General features: G+C 46.6%; 1 protein-coding gene and 1 pseudogene across 2 annotated transcripts in view; both read right to left on the minus strand.

Annotated features, from left to right (window-relative positions):
- The window catches only part of Cracd (capping protein inhibiting regulator of actin dynamics), a 207,856-nt gene that overhangs the window by 54,153 nt on the left and 135,897 nt on the right, over positions 1-17,806 (minus strand). The window lies entirely within an intron of this gene.
- On the minus strand, positions 8,724-9,503 carry LOC129692746 (60S ribosomal protein L17-like; annotated as a pseudogene).

Consider the following 17,806-nt stretch of genomic DNA (forward strand, 5'->3'; position numbering starts at 1 on the left):
GCCCCTGGGACCTGTTTCTTTAGAACATTAAGCGAGATGAGATTATGTCTGGTCCCCCCCAAACTTGTGACTTCCTACAGTATCCATTACATTCACTGTGCCTTCTCCACCCCTGGTTTGTCTCTAGAGTATGCTGGCTTTACAACCATTGTGTATCTTCAGCAAAATAAGTGACCTCTGGCACCTGAGAGAGGAAACAGCAGAATCTGCAAACTGGCAAAGAGGCTGAGTCATTTAATATCACTTCTTGGTGTCAGGATCCAGGTCTCTTGCTCTAGGAAGAAAAAGCTCCTTTTCAAGAAGAGGGTCACAGTCTCAGAATGCAAATGTCTGCCCCGCGTCATTCCACTGCTATGCTTGGGCCTGACACTGTAAGGCTGACAGTAGTAGCTAATGTGGGACTCAAAATCTGGGCAAATACACGGCCCTGCCCTGATGGTGAGCTGTCAATGTCACCTTGGCTGGATTTAGAGTTGCCTGGGGAGGATACCTCTGGGTTTATGTGTGGGACTATTTCCAAAAGTGCCGGAGGGAAACCCATCTTGAATGTGGGTAGCACCATCCCCACCTCCGTCTCCCTTCCACTCCCCCAGGGTGGGGTCCTAGACTGCAGGAAAAAGAAAAGGAGGAGAGACTGAGCTGAGTTCCAGCATTCGTCTGCCTGCTCCCTGCCTGGTGGTGCAGTGTGATAAGCCCCTCCCGCTCCTGCCCCAGCCCCTTCCCACCATGGTGGACTGTGCCTTCCAACTAGGATGCAAAGCAAATCCTCCTACCCGCCCCTTACATTGCTTCTATAAGGTATTTTTGTCACTGCAATGATTAAAAAGAAACTACAACACTTGCCTTCAAACACACTCAGACAGCAGGGCGCACAGTAACCACTTAGGGCTCCTGGGAGCCTTCAGGGGCAAAGTCTGCTAGGCCATAAAAACACCTGGGTTTATGGGACAGTGATAAAGAGGTACTGCTAGTCACTGGAATTCTGCTTCAGTCTATTCCAGTTGTGCAAACCCTGCTTTTTGCTTGCCTGCTTTTCTTACTGCATATTTGGGAACACGCCCTCTGCCCCGGCTTCTGCCCGCTGAGGTAGAGCCCGGGTCAGAGCTACCCTAGCAAGGGCCCTGTTTCCCAGTGTAATCAAGGCAGGTCGAGATGAGGGCCTGTCCGTCTGTATTTCTCGGGGCCAAAGCCCCGTCAGAGTTCCTAACGGCAGTGTTCATGACTCTGTTCTTTCACCAGGGATAACTGGAGCCTTGCTAAGGGCAGGGGTTGGGGAGGAGTTCCCACTAGTAGCCGGCACATGTCTCACTACTCACAAGTCCAGACTGTAGTGGCAGTGATGACGACAGAGGAAGTGATGTTTCTTGTGTGCACGCGTGTGTGTGCTAGGGTGAGCTGAGAGTGTGTGAAGCCCAGGGAAGAGAAGTAGGTTTTAGACTAAGGAGAACTGAATGGCAACCGATCTAGTGGGTGATTCGCAACATTCTCTTTAAAATAAGTAGGCGAGATAAAAACGGAATACAAAGTAGGGGAGGACTACTTCATGATACCTTGGTTTCCAGAGCACATGTGTGCACACAGTATACACACACAACACACACACACACACACAATTTGACAGAGACTTTTTCTTTTCCTGCTAGGAAAAATTATAACGTTTGTAAAACATTAAGAAAAATGGCCACACATCTCATTAAGATACAAGGGTCAGAAACCATTTATCCACAAGAGCCATTGCCTATGTGACAGGCACTCTTGCTAAATGAAGATGAGAAAGCATTGCATAAAAAACTGGGCTGACAGCCACTGGAGTGGTTAAACGGAGTTTCTGGTGCCACTGAAATCAGAGCCGATGCTAACTCTGGCCTCGCACACCTTGGTTAATTAAGGGCCAAAAAGTCCTCCATTTCTTAATTACAGAGAGAAGAGAGCTTTATTAAACTTGGATCTTAGTACCTTGCTTACCTTGGCTGGGGCTTAACTTGAAACGTTTTAAACTCTGAGAAAGTATTATGAGCCGGGCATTGTGGCCCACGCCTGTAATCCCAGCACTTGGAGAAGCAGGGACAGGCAGAGCTCCGTGAGTTCGAGACCAGCCTGGTCTACAAAGTGAGTCCAGGACAGCCAAGGCTACATAGAGACACCTTGTTTCAGAAAAACCAAAAGCCATAAAACAAAACAACCCCCCCCCCAAACAACAACCAACCAACCAAACAAACAAAACTAACATTTTTTTGTTGTTGTTTTCTAATTTTTTGAAAGTATTATGTTTACTTTCTGTACATGTTTTACATTCAGTATAAAATTCACATTTGGGTTAGAAAAAAAATCTGGTTTGTTTACTTGAGAAATGCTGAAGATGGAGCCTACGGTCTCACACACACACTGGGCAAGCCCTCCACCCCTGGCCTCTATCCCTAGCCCTCTTGGTATTTGTCGCGCACTTTTCAAACGCTGATGTCTGGAAGCTGGGGGTGTCAGTGACGCTGCAGGTAATTTCTACTCTGGGGGGCAGAATGTAGTAAGATCCCAGGTGGGAGAAGAGCCTAGGCTGCTCTGTCCCCAGCCCCACATCCAGCCACCAGGCCACCCAGGCACTCACACTGGCAGCAACTGTAGAGGGATCCTCTGCTCTTCAACACCAGCCTTTCTCCATGTCTAAAGTACCTATGTAGCATCTGGGTATTAGGAGGGACATGGAAAGAGACTGTTCTAGAACTGGTCAATGGAAACCCTGCCTTATGTTCCCGTACACACCACGTGGAGCTTTCCAGAGCTTGTTGCTGACCTCCAGTTACACAGGACAAAAACGAGGATGGATTGGGGAGCCTTTCAGACCAGTGGTTCTCAACCTGTGGGTTGTGACCCCTCTGGGCGTTGAATGACCTTTTCACAGGGGTCACCTAAGACCACTGGGAAACACAGATACCTACATTATGATTCGTAACAGTAGCAAAATTACAGTTATGAAGTAGCAATGAAAATAATTTTATGGTGGGGGGGGGGAGAACACCAAAATAAGAGGAACTGTATGAAAGGGTCACAGCATTAGGGAGGTTGAGAATGACTGCTTTACACACAGACGTTGGTGGTAGGTTCCCGGCGGGGCTTCAAAACCCACCCATAGGAAATGAAGATGGTTGTGGAGGGGGTGAGTGCTACTTTCTTCATAGATAACAACACTAATAACCTGCCAGCCTCTGTCCACCTGCAACCTAAAGGTTTACCCTGCGCCCGCACACAGTGTTCAGGGTGATTTTCCACACCACCGGCTGGAAACACAGTCTGAGTGCGGTGAGCTGGCTTGCCTGGCATTGTACAGTTAGTTGGTGGCAAGATGAGGTTCAAACCAGGCTTCCTTACCCAGAACCCATGCTCTCCTATCCTTCTGCAAGGCCAAAGGTCTATCTCAGACAGGCCACCAGCCTCAAAGCTTCCTCCACCAGATACGAGCGAGCTCCAGGGTCGAAAACCGCACTGGAGTCTCCGGTTTCTCACTGACTAGCTCTGAGACTTCAGGCACGTTCCATAATATCTTTAGTTTCTGTCGTCTTGTCAAAAAAAAAAAAAAAAAAAAAAAAGGAATAGCCATACTAATGACTTGCAAGGATTAAGTTAGATGCCACGTTTCAATTATTTATCGTAATGCCTGGCTTACAGAAAGTCTCTCCAAACTATTAATCACTGAAGTGCTAGCTAGGATTAAGACGCCATTAAATCAATAGGAGGTTTTGTTTTGACCTGTGGGCAGCATTAAGGAAGCAGAGAGAGAAGTGTGCAAAATACATGGAGGCGAAATGAAGAAAGAACGAGGAGGAAAATAGGAGGAAGTCTGTAGCGCACAGAAGTGTTAAGGAGCTCCAATTAGTTTTAGAGCAGTGCAGACATAAATTGTCTTCTTAATCCTGTTTTGCCATTATTCTAGGACATATCAGATCTCACCGGCCTGTGAACATGTTCTCGACAAGCAGATAAACAGGTGACTTCTGCAGGGCATCATACGCAGAAGGGACAGTCACTTCCATGGAATAAAAGGAGGGCTTCCAGAACTGCAAAATAAGGAATTTCCTGACTCCCTCACTGAATTCAGAAGGTGTGCTACGGAGGCTCCAGGGTGGAGCACGGATACAGATGTTCAGAGGTAGTCCCCTCTGATCCAGGAGACATCTGTGAGGCCCAGGGATCCGGCAGCCTCTAGAAGGTAACGGCCAACGTTAGGTTCCTCATGTTTTAGTGATGATCAGTGTGTCTTATGTGCATTGCACATTTAAAAAGATTTATTTCTTATTTTATGTGTATGGGTGTTTTGCTTGCATGTGTATCTGTGTACCATATGGACGTAGTGTCTGCAGAGGCCAAGAGATGGCATCAGACCCCCTGGAACTGGAGTTGTAGAGGGTTGCTAACCACCAGGTGGGTGCTGGGAACCAAATCTGAGTCTTCTACAAGAGCAACATGTGCACTAACCACAGAGCCATCCCTTCAGTTCACATCTAACATTAAAAAATAAACAAATAAATAGACGATAGGACAGCCAGAGCTATACAGAGAAACCCTGTCTCAAAAATAAATAAATAAAGTGAACGAACAAATGAATGAACGAATGAATGAATGATGGCTGGGGTATTCAGCTCAATGGAAGGCACTTGGCCAGCACGCACAAGGCCCCAGGTTCCAACCCCAGCACTGCATAAGTCAATAAAATAATAAAATTAAAAGCTGTGCTCACCAATCAGGCTGTCCTTTGCCTCTCTGTACCCCCTGTGTGCCTTACCAAAGTGTGACAGGAGTCAGATAGGCAGTTAAGTTAACTACTTCTGGCTGAACCGTAGCTCCAGCTCACCCAAAGCAAGCAGAGTTAGGGAATGTTTCCCATGAACTTGAAAAAAAAGAGAAGAAAGGAAGGAAGGAAGGAAGGAAGGAAGGAAGGAAGGAAGGAAGGAAGGAAAAGAAGAAAGTTCTCTGAAAACAAATCGCACTGGCTGTCCTCAGGACTGTTCAGGGGGAAGCAGATGCTGCTCTTGTTTGTCTGTGACAAGGGCCTGTTTCAGGCTGATAAGGCAAGGATGCTCCCGTGGGATCCCACAGCCCCATTGCCGGAAAGGCTGAACCCATTCTGGTGCTCCTGTGATGTTTCATCCATCTCCTTGGGTGCGCTGCTCAGAATCCTCAACCACACCCATCTGCCAGGGAAAACATCATGTTCACGGTCCTCAGCCTCCCAGGATACTTTCTGAAGCGCTGTCTGTGTGTCATCCATGCGAAAGCTCACCCACATGTACTACGGGTGTTTCGTGGATGGGAACAGCTCTCCTGGCTAAGGAGAAGGATTCTGTTCTGTTGTGACGCTGAAAGACCCGGATGGCTGTTCTTCAGCAGCTGCCCAACCATAGAAAGTAGCTAAACAAAGACCTGGAATACAGGAAATAGAGCCAAAAGGAGAAAGGCTTATTGGGAGAGAGGTACTTTATCACACAGGACTGACGGGCTAGGACTCGTGAGCTCCAAAGGAGACTGTACACCATAGCGAAATCAAGATGGAACTGACCTGAAAACTTGCTACTTGCTGGCTAGCTCTCACAGTTCCAAAAGGTACTACACAAGCTGTGCTCAAGGAGAAAAGCCATCAATGGTATCAAACAGACCCTGTATGATACAACACTGATCTGCCCGTCAAGATGCGTTCCTTGGTGTGCTAGCGGCACAGATGTTATGGGGCCACCTACTGCTTCTGGATTGAATTTGAGGCCTCCCTACAACAGGAGGAAATTCATGCCTGGTACCACAAAAACTGGTCAAAAGCTCACAGCTGGGACGCCATAGGCCTTACGAGGGAATCTACTACTGCTTTCTTGCTAAATGGACATATGGTTAAACTGTCTTCTCCATGCTTATGTTTAAGTCAGGTATGATGCTGTGTACCTTTCATCTCAGCACTTGGGAGGCAGTGGCAGGTGGATATCTGTGAGTTCAAGACTCTTTCAGTCTACATAGTAGGTTCCATGCCATCCAGGGCTACAAAGTGAGACCCTGTCTCAAAAAATATATTTACGTTTATACACATAGAGTAGTGCCGCCCTCAACAAGAGAAAATGGTCTCGGCAGTGGTCGGTAGCTAATGCAGATATTCCTAATAGACAAAGTGCTATATTGAATACTCAGCTTTCCCCCAACCTCAAGGTTCAGAAAACACTGAGAAAGAAGAGAGAGAAAGAATTTAAGAGCCAGAACATAGGGAGGAGTGTTGTAAAATGCTCATCTGGACATGATGAGGCCGTGACACTTACCCACTCACTGCAGCTATGGAGCTATGGCTACCCACAGAAGACCAAGCCAACAAGATCGGTCAACATTCCAACAGGCAGCACCAACTGAACTCAGTGAGTTATGAGAGAGAGAGAGACAGAGAGACAGTGACAGAGTACAGAGACAGGACATGGAGAGGGAGGGGGATGTGTTGAGGATACCTGGAGAAGAGAGGGAGAGGATGTTGGGGGTCAAGATACTTTGCTCACACGCATGGAATTTTAAAAACTGAATAAAAAATAGTCTAATAAAAAGGCTAGTATCCACACCTGGCTCTAACGGTTAGCTTATGAGACAGAGCGAGCAAGCCCTGAGCAGGAAGGTCTTGGGCCAACTTCTCACACAGCTCCCACGGAGGACAATGGCCACACAGCACAAAGCTTGGACTGTATGGAATGTCCTTGACTCACCATAACGCAACCCTTTCCTTTCACAGTCAGCTACGTTTATGAAAGCACGGATGCTGGAGCAGGATGTCAGAGGGTCCGCTTGGACCCTCTCCGTCGTGTTCAATCCAGAACTTCACAAACCATGCCACGGTAGGCAGGCCATGACACAGCAGCGGATACACCCTTCTAGAAAACGTATAGAGGGAAGGATCCAGAAGCAAAAGTCACACGACGCCATCTGTGTCTTCCCCCTGCTTTCAGGTTTCAGAGAGCAAAAGTGCAGACCCTTTTTCCTTCTCGTTCCACACACTTACCTCCTGTACTGACCGAAGCTTAACATTTCCCAGTCAAGATGCAAAGTTCTATGTAATCAGCTATCCCAACTGGAGGCACAGAGTGGTAGGTAGTGGAGTGAGCATGGTTCACATGATGGGCCCAGGAGGAGTTTTCAGTGATGATCTAACTTCTACAGAGGAGCCAGGTTAGGCATAGGCACCGTTAAGTTGACTTTTGACACTGTTCCAATTCCAGTAAGGAAAAAAACAGCCCCTGGAATATCCGGCCCAGAATTCTGCCCCTGGCAGTTGCTCTGAGGCACGGTGTAAAAATGGTGTAACTGACCCCACGGAGGCCTGTCTTCCGGAAGTTGTGCCCTGGCTGACAACACTTACATTCACTTCAGGTTGAAGGGACCATGCTCCTTTCTGGGAGACAGATCGATGACGAAGGAAGGATAAGAGGACAGTGATTAGATACACGCACACCCGAACTGCTTAGCTTCGGAGACAGGAGCATGGCGACTCCCGGAAGTTTCCTTTCCCCTCTGGAGAGCTGCACAGCAGAGCACCAGCCTACACTGAGTGCTAGGGCTGGCGATCATAGCCCCGGGGAGACTGCAGGCAGTGGCTCCTGTCTCTCCTTTTCTCCATCAGCAGCCACCTAGATCAAAGGCCAAATGGTGCTTCTTGGGATGACAGATTAAGGCACACAACACCTCAGAGCCTCTATTTTGCCTGAATTTTCTTGAAGAGAGTGAATAGAACAATTAGGTGTAAACTAGAAAAATAAAACTGCCCACGACCCCCTAGTGCAAACTACTTGTTAAATCCAATTTATTAGAAGTGTGTATGTAGAGCAGTAAGGGCCCGCATGTTGGGAGAAGATTATAGGGCCAGAGGTAGCATTAGGCATTCTGCTCCTGTACCTGACTTTAGGAAACAGCTCCAGCCAAGACACTGACTCACCCTGGCTGTCAAAGTTACAATAGGAGCTTGATTTGCAGTGGCGGAACAAACGGGACAGTGCACCTCAAAACGGCTCTGCCCTGGTAATTCCGAAAGATTAATTGAAGTCAGTGCAGGAAACGGAAACTACTATTACCATTTCACACTAGGGAGAGTGATCAAATTGCAACCAGAAGCACCAGGAGTTTGGGTTCAGAGAATCAGCAAACACTGCATTTCAGGGGGCGCGCGGGCGTGTTGTGTAATCAACTCTTGTTAAAAACTCAGGGTGATTTTTCACAGGCTTAGGGATTGCTCTGCATAGACAGTCTAAGGAAGTTATAACATCTCCAGCAAAGAGAATCCAGAAGTAACAGGTCCTCTCATTTAGATTCAGTTCCACTCACTCGGCAATTATTTGTTGCCTTTCCACAGTAAGAAAACCATCCCAGAGAGGATGAAGATGGGCCTAGGACGACAAAAGGTAGTGACTGCTTTGTGAGATCAGGGTGGTTTACTTCAAGAGGGGGCCGAAGACAGCTCACTGACAGAAATGACTTAATTGGTCTTAAAGAACAGTTTAAAACATAGGATGTTCAGAAGCCAGGGAAAAGTCTCTGGGTGGTGAACACAGGAAACAGAGGCGAGAAAAGGTATGAAGGGAGCCAGCAAGCAGAGAAGGCTGCCTGAAGCAGGAAGACTCAGGGCTGGAACGTGGATAATAGGGATCTGTGAGTAGCAGCCATTTTTGAACTTTAACAGTCAGGAGATCTTGGAGGCATCACACTAAGTAGGTCTTCTTTTCTTTCTTTTTTTTCTTTTCTCTGCATTTATTTTATGCAGGATTTATTCCCAGGCCATCAGTTTTTGCTTCTCCAGTTTCCTTTGAGATGTCTTTTTCTTCTGGCTTTGGAACCATTTGTTCCTTTTCCATGGGGATCATGTCAATGTGGCTGGGGGAGCTCGTGTATGGGTTAATCTGCCAGGAGCTTCTGTAAATTGGTGCCATCTTAGGTGCCTTGTTTGCCTGGATGTGTTCAATGACTGGAGAATCTACATCTAAACCCTCAAGTTAAGCATTACTCTCAGCATTTTAAAGCATGTGCAGCAAAAATTCAGCGCTCTTTTTTGGCCACCCACCCCACTGTTTGGCCTGGGCAAATTTCCCAACCCCACTATTATACCACCGGAATGGCACGCCTTGCTTCTTTAAAGTGACCTCCTTCAGATACTTGGTGGCTTTTTGGATATGCATTCCCTTGATGGTCTGGGCAGTTTGCCAGGTGTTTTTTTTATTATCTATAATAATTTTTATTTTTTATATTAATCACAGGTTATTTACTTTGTATCCCAGCCGTAGCCCCCTCCCTCATTCCTTCCCAATCCCACCATCCCTCCCTCATCTCCTCCCTGCCCCTTTCCAAGTCCACTGATAGGGGAGGACCTCCTCCCCTTCCATCTGACCCTAGATTATCAGGTCTCATCAGGACTTTGCCAGGTGTTCTGAAAGCGAACATGAAGATTCAAACCTCTTGATTTGCATGACTTTGTAGGGTTTTTCTGGGGCAAGAGAGTAGCGAACCATCTTCAAGAGTCACCTATGGAGGCTGGAGAGATGGCTCAGAGGTTAAGAGCACTGGATGCTCTTCCAGAGGTCCTGAGTTCAGTTCCCAGCAACCACATGGTGGCTCATCACCATCTATAGTGAGATCCGATGCCCTCTTCTATCATGCAGGCATACATGTAAGCAGAACACAGTATATATAATAAATAAGTCTTAAAAAAAAAAGTCACCTCAGGCCACTTGCAGGAAAAGGGAGCCATAGTAGGCTTTCTTAACCATGCATCTCCTTTTGACCTCTTCAGCACTTGGCACCAGAAGCCACCCAAACTCCCTAGAAATCCAGGAAGCGGTACTGGGCCTACAGCACCACTGCCAGCACTTGAACACTGTGCTCAGCTTTGGAGAGCCACCATTGTATGAATACTACCGGGAACGAGGCTACCTTCCCCTTCATACTCTATTCTTCGGCTTCTCAAACCTCCTCAAGCTTCCAGAACTTATCAGCTCTGACCAAGTACTGAGTGATCCCGAGTCTCCAGCGTCTTCCCATCTTCCCACTAAGACCACTTTGCCTGTAGTCCAGCAAGAGTAAAACAAAGCTTTTGAAAGATTTATGAGCAACTTAAATATATTGTAAGCACATAGGTAAAAGCCAAATGGTATTATAATTATTCAAGGCACTCTAATTATTCCTAAACATTTAATTAAAATAATATTCTAAATTAATATTCAAAAATGATGTACTAGTCAACTTTCACATCTCATAAATCCATGCTATATAGACCACTTTAGTGAGTTTTTTTTTATAATCTCTTTATCTTTATAAATGTTAAGATTACAGGACTATTCATTTTTCTTATTTTTCCCCTCACTGTCTACCCATCCTTTTCTCCTTTTATTTTACTTTCTGCATCTTTATCTTCCAACCCTCCTATTGAATTATCTGCTCCCTAAATGATTAATTTCTCAGAGCCCTTCTTTATTCTCTGCATGAATAGCAAGCCTGCTCTTTATTCATATATTCAGGATATGCTTCCTATGACTGGGAGGGTTTAGCTCCACGCCCTTTGAAGTTTTCTTCTGCTCCCTGCATTCCGATTCCTTTGAGCTGCCTTTTCTGTCTCTCTCTGGCTTCAGCCTCTTATGCTGGATGCTTTCATCAAAAGCCCCACGATGCTTGGTTGGTCATTCATATTTAATAACGAGTCACTGAGAATCTGATTTTAGGCTTAGAACATGATATGAATTCGTAGATTTCATCAGACAGTATTTAGGCAAAAAGCTAAAAATTGTTTTTGTTTTTTTTTTTTAGTTTAATAAGAAAAGTTTCTGGTTTTGTTGAGATAGGGTCACTCTGTAGCACAGGCTAGCCTTAAACTCACTGTTTCACTCTGTAGCCTGGGCAGGCCTTGAATTTGCAATGTCCCTCAGCACTTCAAGTGCTAGGATTATAGATGTGTCCCACCAAATCACACTTGCCTCTGCCTCACACTCCTCATTGGTTAGTTTATAAGCTGAGTCTCTACAACAAACAAGCCATGAAACACAGTGACCCAAACCAGTCAGCTTTTTGTTTGGTTTTGTTTTATTTTTATTTTTTTTGTTTTTCAAGACTGGATTTCTCTATGTAGCCTTGGCTGTGGTGGACTCACTTGGTCTCCAACGCACATAGATCTGCCTGCCTCTGCCTCCACGAGTGCTGGGATCACAGGCGTGCGCCACCACACCTGGCTTCTTTATTTCAATTTTAACATCATGTAAGTTGAGGAACGGTTCAGGACATGTAGACCTGGCAGTTCCTTCATCCTTAGCAAACACTTCTTTCTCCTCCTCTCTTCTTTCCTCCTTCCCTTGCTCCATCTCTTCTCCCTCCCTTCCTTTCCCTCCCTTTCTCCTTCCCTTATTCCTAAATGAGGGTACTCATCTGTGTGTGTGCGCGTGCCTGTCAAGAGCTTGCTGAGTACAGCACCAGTGAGACCCAGGGATCTACCCATCTCTGCCTCCTCAACAGTAGGATTACAATCACACACACATATCAGGCTTCATTGTGTGTGTGTTGTTGGATGGGTGAGGGTTCTTCGCCTTGAAACTCAGGAACTCATGCTTGCAGAGTAAGCACTTTTCACTGAGGTACCTCTCAACCCCTGATTTAATTGCCACTATGGATACATGCTGATTGGTTTTTTATCAACTTGACACAAGCTTTGACATATCTGGGAGGAGGAAATGATTAGGAACTGAGAAAAGGCTTCCATATGATTGGCCTGTGGGCGGTCTGTAGGGTACTGTCTTGAATAACGATTGATGTAAGAAGGCCCAAGCTCACTGTGGGTGGTGCCTTTGCTGGGCTGGTGGTCCTGAGTTGTATGAGGAGAGTGGGCTGAGCAAGCCATGGGGAGCAAGCCAGTCAGCAGCACTCCTCCATGGCCTCTGCTTCTGTCCCTGCCTTTAGGTACCTGCCATGAGTTCCTGCCTTGACTTCCCTTCAGTAGACTGTGAGAAGGACATGTAGACTAAAACCTCCCTCCCCCTCCAAGTTGCTTTTGGTCATGGTATTTTATCAGTGATGGAAACCCTAACCAAGACAGGATGGAACCCAGAGCCATGCTACACGCCCAGTCACTTCTCCTTCCACTCTGTTGCTCCGGGATCTTAAGGTGCTGTCCTTGTCCACGAGGTCGAGGCTACCTCTTTAGCACCAACACATCCAGCCGCTGAAGACAGTGGAAATACAAGGACAACACATTTCTTCTGAGAGAGTCTAGCAGGTTCTGGACTCTGCTCTCTGGGGAAGGACATAGGCATCTGGAACCAGAGTCTCTATCTAGGCAATCATGCTCTTTGCCAAAATGTGAGGGGATCAGACTAGACATCGGGCAGCCCTGAGCCCTTCTCTAAAGCTGGTGCTTTCAAATGTCGGCATCCTCAGGTTTCTCGTGATCTTGCACCGACTCACCCCAAATGCTAGGCTGCGGGTAGTCGCTGCGCTGCCACACTTTCACCTACCACCATTCTCACTAGGGATGCTTAGCCCTGGCCTCCCGTGTCTGCGTCTCAGTCTGGTTGTTGCCTGATTTTGTTTCTCCAGTGAACACGATCCACAGTTCATTAGCCATCTGGCTGGAACGGGCCAGAGACACAGGGCCCGACTGTGCTGTGCGCAAAACTCCCTAAAGCCTCAGTCATAGCCTGGCACCCAGCCTGGCCTCTTGCGTTTCTTATGCTCTCATCCCCGGGCTTTTCAGGGGCTCTTAGGGTGCTGTAAGGAACTTGGCCATGACTTTGGTGCTCAGCCATGGTTCCTTTGCCACTTTTTAACCCGTAGATTCCAGTTCAGGGTTGCACACGACTCCCGAGCTCATTAAAAACAAAGAATGTAATCTGTTCCTTGCTCCCTCTTCATCATTTAGGAGACTCTAAAGAGGCGGAGGAAGTAAAAACAGATTTGGTCCATTACCTCCACAACGGGAAGTTTAAAATCCGCATGCAATGCTCTCGTGGGAAATTTTATCTCAAGCCACAAATATCCATTTGCTTAAAATAAGGACGGTTTTATTTTCAATTCATCCTGTGGGCGTATACTTGTGATCTCCGCAAAGTAACCACTAATTGTATTTCATCTGAAGTGATCCTTAAAAAGCTTATTGGCAATGGTATCCGAGCACACAGTTGTGAAGCCAAGCCCCCACAATCACTGACTAAATGTATATTAAATTTCTATACCTCCTTCCAAATGACCTTCACAGGTATTCTAATTGTGACACGGATAGTTTCAGGGCATTGTATGTTTATTTATAGTTTAAAATAATTTAGAGAGAGCCTTCTAACATAAAAAAAATTGTTAAAGAACTTAATATAAGGTACCTCTTCATTCCAAAAGACAAACTGTCTTATTTGGGAACAAAACTTGCCTTACATATTGATCTGGGAAAAGGCTGGGGTCTTTCCAAGGTCCTGCTTTCTGCTCTCGTGAGGTCACGTGCACCGTCACTGTTTGGATCTGAAATGTCTCCCATGTGTTAAATGGCTGGACCGCCAACACTGGGCACTCCTGAGAGGCTCTGCCTTGTGGAAAGTCTTCAGGTTGTTGGAGACATGCCTTTGAAGGGGACTGTGAGACCCAGTCTCTCTCTCTGTTGTTTCCTGACTATGACAAAGAGAGTTTTGCTCCATAACACACTTCAGCCATGTTATGACTCCACGTGCTCAAAGTAACGAGGCCGACTGACCGTGGGCAGAACACTCTGAAACCGCGAGCCAAAATACACCTTTGCTCTTTTAAAGTCAGTCACCTCAGGAATTTCTATAGCAATGGAGACTTGAGTAATATATGCACAGAACACTCTTCAGCGTCTTCCGTGGCCAGTCCTACTGTTGTCTATGAACCACCTCAGCTGTCGCCTCATACAAGAAACCTTTCTCGACTGTCTCCCAGCACACCTCCAAAGGATGACCCACTGCTCCAGCTGGGTGTTCCCACAACACCCTAACAGCTCTATCCTAACAGCATTCACTACACATAATCATTGGTTATTTGTCAACCTCCATCACTATTCCATGCACTCCTGGAGGCAAGGTCCACGTATGGGTGATCTTGACATTCCCAACACGACAAATCCCAAGGCACAAAAGCCCTGTCAGTAGCAGCTATACTGGAGAGAAGGGCCACAGTGTATTATAATGAGCACCATGGACTAGACTTTGCTGCCCTCTGGATAAATCAACCAGACACATGGGAGGACATAGCCACCACTGGAATGAGGGCTCTGACTTAGACTGCACCTCTGAGAAGGAGCTCCTTTATGGGTTTCAGTGCTGAAGATGGTTCCTTCACCGCATCACCCTACAGCTGCCAGGATGCTGGCCATCTGCTGAAAGGAGACATCCCTGTCTACAGCTGTCTTAGTGAGGGCTTTGTCGCTGTGAAGAGACACTGTGACCGTGGCAACGCTTATAAAGAAAAACATTCATTGGGGCCTGGCTTATAGCTCAAAGGTTTAGTCATTATCAACATAGTGGGAAGCAGGTGGCACACAGGCAGACATGGTGCTGGAGAAGAATCTTGAGAGTTCTACATCTAGACCTTTTGGCAGCAGAAGGAGACTATGTGCCACACTGGGCGTAGCTTGAGCATAGGAGACCTCAAATCCTGACCCCACAGTAACACACTTCCTCTAACAAGGCCAGACCTCCTAAGAGTGCCACTCTCTATGCGCCAAACCCATGAGTCTATGGGGGCCAGACCTATTCAGATCACCATAACAGCCATAGTAACCACGCAGATGGACTTAACCACAGATGCACTGACGAAATACCGAGGCTCTGGAATAAGCTTCAGAGATGTAGAGAAACAGCCTGAAGTTGCAGAAGACACACCCAACAACCTTTCATTACCTTGAACTTTGAGGACTGGGCATGTAGTCGTGTAGAGTTCGTGTAGAGTACCACTCCCTGAACCTTGTTTAAAACTCTGATTGCCCTCCTAGGACAAAGAGGACTCTGATTGCCCTCCTAGGACAAAGAGGAGTCTGAAACTGAGATGAAGGCTCTGATGAGTTTATTTCTTCCAGTTATCTGTCTTGATGTGCCTGCCCCCCGAGCCTCCACCTATGTCAGATGCCACTCTGCCTTAGCAGCCACTGCATTCCAGGTCTCAGTCAGGGTACTTTCTGTGGCCTGATCAGATGCCCTATGTAAGTCATACGATCTAGTAGGCTGAAGATGTTTCTGTGTTGTTTTTTTTTTTTTTTTAAGTTCATACAAGGCAACTTTTCTTATAAAGAATTTCTCGAAAGGTTGCAAGCATAGAAAATATGAAACTTTTCAAAACCAGTGGTGACTATAAGGTCTCTCTGCGAAGTTCTCTGAGAAGACTGTGGATGTCTTCCTGATTTTCCTCCACCCTGCTCCAACCCCACCCAGCTCTGTGTTGTTGAGGGACCCCATCTCTTCACTGTGGCACCCCTCCTCTGCTTCAGAGAAGGACGGAAAGTCAAAACGAGCCGGGCTGCAAGTCCAAAGGCAATTCCTCCCTTTAGCTGCTCGAATGAAGTGGTTCTCAACCTGTGGGTCGCAGCCCCTTGGGGAGTCAAACGACGCTTTCACAGGGGTCACATATCAGATCTGCTGCATGTCAGGTGTTCATATTATGATAACAATAGCAAAATGACAGTTACGACATAGGAACAAAAATAATTTCATGGTTGGGTGTCACAACATGAGAGGCTGTACTAAAGGGTCACGGCGTTAGGAAGGTTGAAAACCACTGTGCCAGAGCACCAGGTTAGAAATGTGACTGTGTACAAAGATACACCTCAGCCTAGACACCAGAATTCTTCTTCCCCAGGAGGAGTCAACTTAGGGTATTGTAAAATTTGGGATGTGTGATCCTCAAAACTGGCATCTAAGAAAACAGCAGAAGATGAACAGCCCTGATCACCTGCCCCCTGATCTTCTCCCCTGAAGCAAGACTCTCCTTGAGAGGTACAGCACCTTTGGCCAGAGGAGATGAACATGCTTAGCACTGAAGGTCCAGGGACAGGAGAAGCGCCAACTTCTCCTGTTTACAACCCTGAGCTCCTACTCTCTCCAGTCATGTGTGCACATGCCTGTCCTGCTCATCAGTGAGTCACACAGAAATACACATGTCCTGTGCCTTTAGGTCTTCATCTCCTCATCCCATGTAAACCTTATGTCGAATTCATAGGCAAATCTATTTGTTGTTACAGGTTCCTCAGCTATGAACTGCAAAAAGGTCAAGAAAAGAGACTTCCCTTCCAACACCAACAAGAAAGGCTCATCTGTCCTCATCTTGTAGTACAAAATGTAGTATGAATGAATCAAAGACCGAATTGTAGCGTGAAACCTAAGCCCTGGGCTCCTACCTTAAAATAATTTCTTAATCATCTTCGTCCATCTGTCAGCACCCTTGTCTCATTTTTCACTCTGGAATTCCCTTTGTAATTACTCAGCTCTGCTCTTTTCTCCCCAGTTCTAAAACTCAAGGGGACTTTCACCGAGGTAGTTCTAGTAAGGCCCATAAGCTTGATTGTCAGCTCAGCCGCCCTGCCCTTGGCAGCCCTACAGCCTCATGGCAATGAGCCACAATGGTTTCCTTTCAGTTTTTCAAGCATGCCTTTCTTTGGGCCTTTGCTTCCTCATTGCAGATCTCTCCTCTGACTCCTGCCTGGCTGCCTACCACTCATGTGTTAGGTGAAATATCGCTTCCTCCATGATACTTAAACAGTTGCTATATAGTTAGTGCTTTTTTGGGCGGGGGGAGCTCGACAGGGTTTCTTTTTTAAAATGTTTTATTTATTACAACTTATTCACTTTGTAACCCAGCTGAAGCCCGTCCCTCATCCCCTCCAAATCCCGATCTCCCTCCCTCTTCTCCCATGCCTCTTCCCAGTCCACTGACAGGGGAGGTCCTCTTTCCCTTCCATCTGACCCTAGTCTTATCAGGTCTCATCAGGACTGGCTGCATTGTCTTCCTCTGTGGCCTGGTAAGGCTGGTTCCCCTTACCAGGAGTAGGTGCTCAAAGAGCAGGCCACTGAGTTCATGTCAGAGACAGGGCCTGATCCCCTTACTAGAGAACCCACTTGGAGACTTAGTTTCTGTGCAGGGGTTGTAGGTTATCTCCATGCATGGTCCTTGGTTGGAGTCTCAGAAAAGACTCCTGGGCCAAGATTTTTTGGTTCTGTTTCTCTCCCTTGTGGAGCTCTAGTCCCCTCCAGGTCTTTCTATCTCCCCCTTCTTTCCTAAGATTCCCTGCACAAAGTTTAGCTATGAGTCTCAGCATCTGCTTTAATACCATGCTGGGCAGAGTTTTTCAGAGGCCCTCTATGGTAGGCTCCTGTCCTGTTCCATTTTCTTCCTCTTCTGATGTCTATCCTGTTTGCCTTTCTGAATGAGGATTGAGCATCTTACCCAGGGTCCTCCTTTTTGCTTAGCTTCTTTAGATGTACAGATTTTAGTATGCTTATCCTGTATTATATGGCTAATATCCACTCATAAGTGAGTATATACCATGTGTGTCTTTCTGCTTCTGGGTCACCTCACTCAGCATGATCTTTTTCTAGTTCCCACCATTTGCCTGCAAATTTCGTGATTTCTTTGTTATCACCCTGCACAAAACCAAAGACAGGGTTTCTTTACGTAACACTTCTGGCTATCCTGAAACTTGCTTTGCAGACCAGGCTGGTCTTGAACTCAGAAATCTGACTACCTCTGTCTCCCAAGCACTGGGATTAATCCAAGGCATGCACCACCCCCCAGCTAGTTAGTACTTTCTATTACTCTGTACTTTCTCTTTCACAGTTCC

The sequence above is a fragment of the Psammomys obesus genome, unplaced genomic scaffold, assembly GCF_907164565.1.
Source record: "Psammomys obesus unplaced genomic scaffold, mPsaObe1.curated_primary_1811, whole genome shotgun sequence".
Taxonomy (NCBI): Eukaryota; Metazoa; Chordata; class Mammalia; order Rodentia; family Muridae; genus Psammomys; species Psammomys obesus.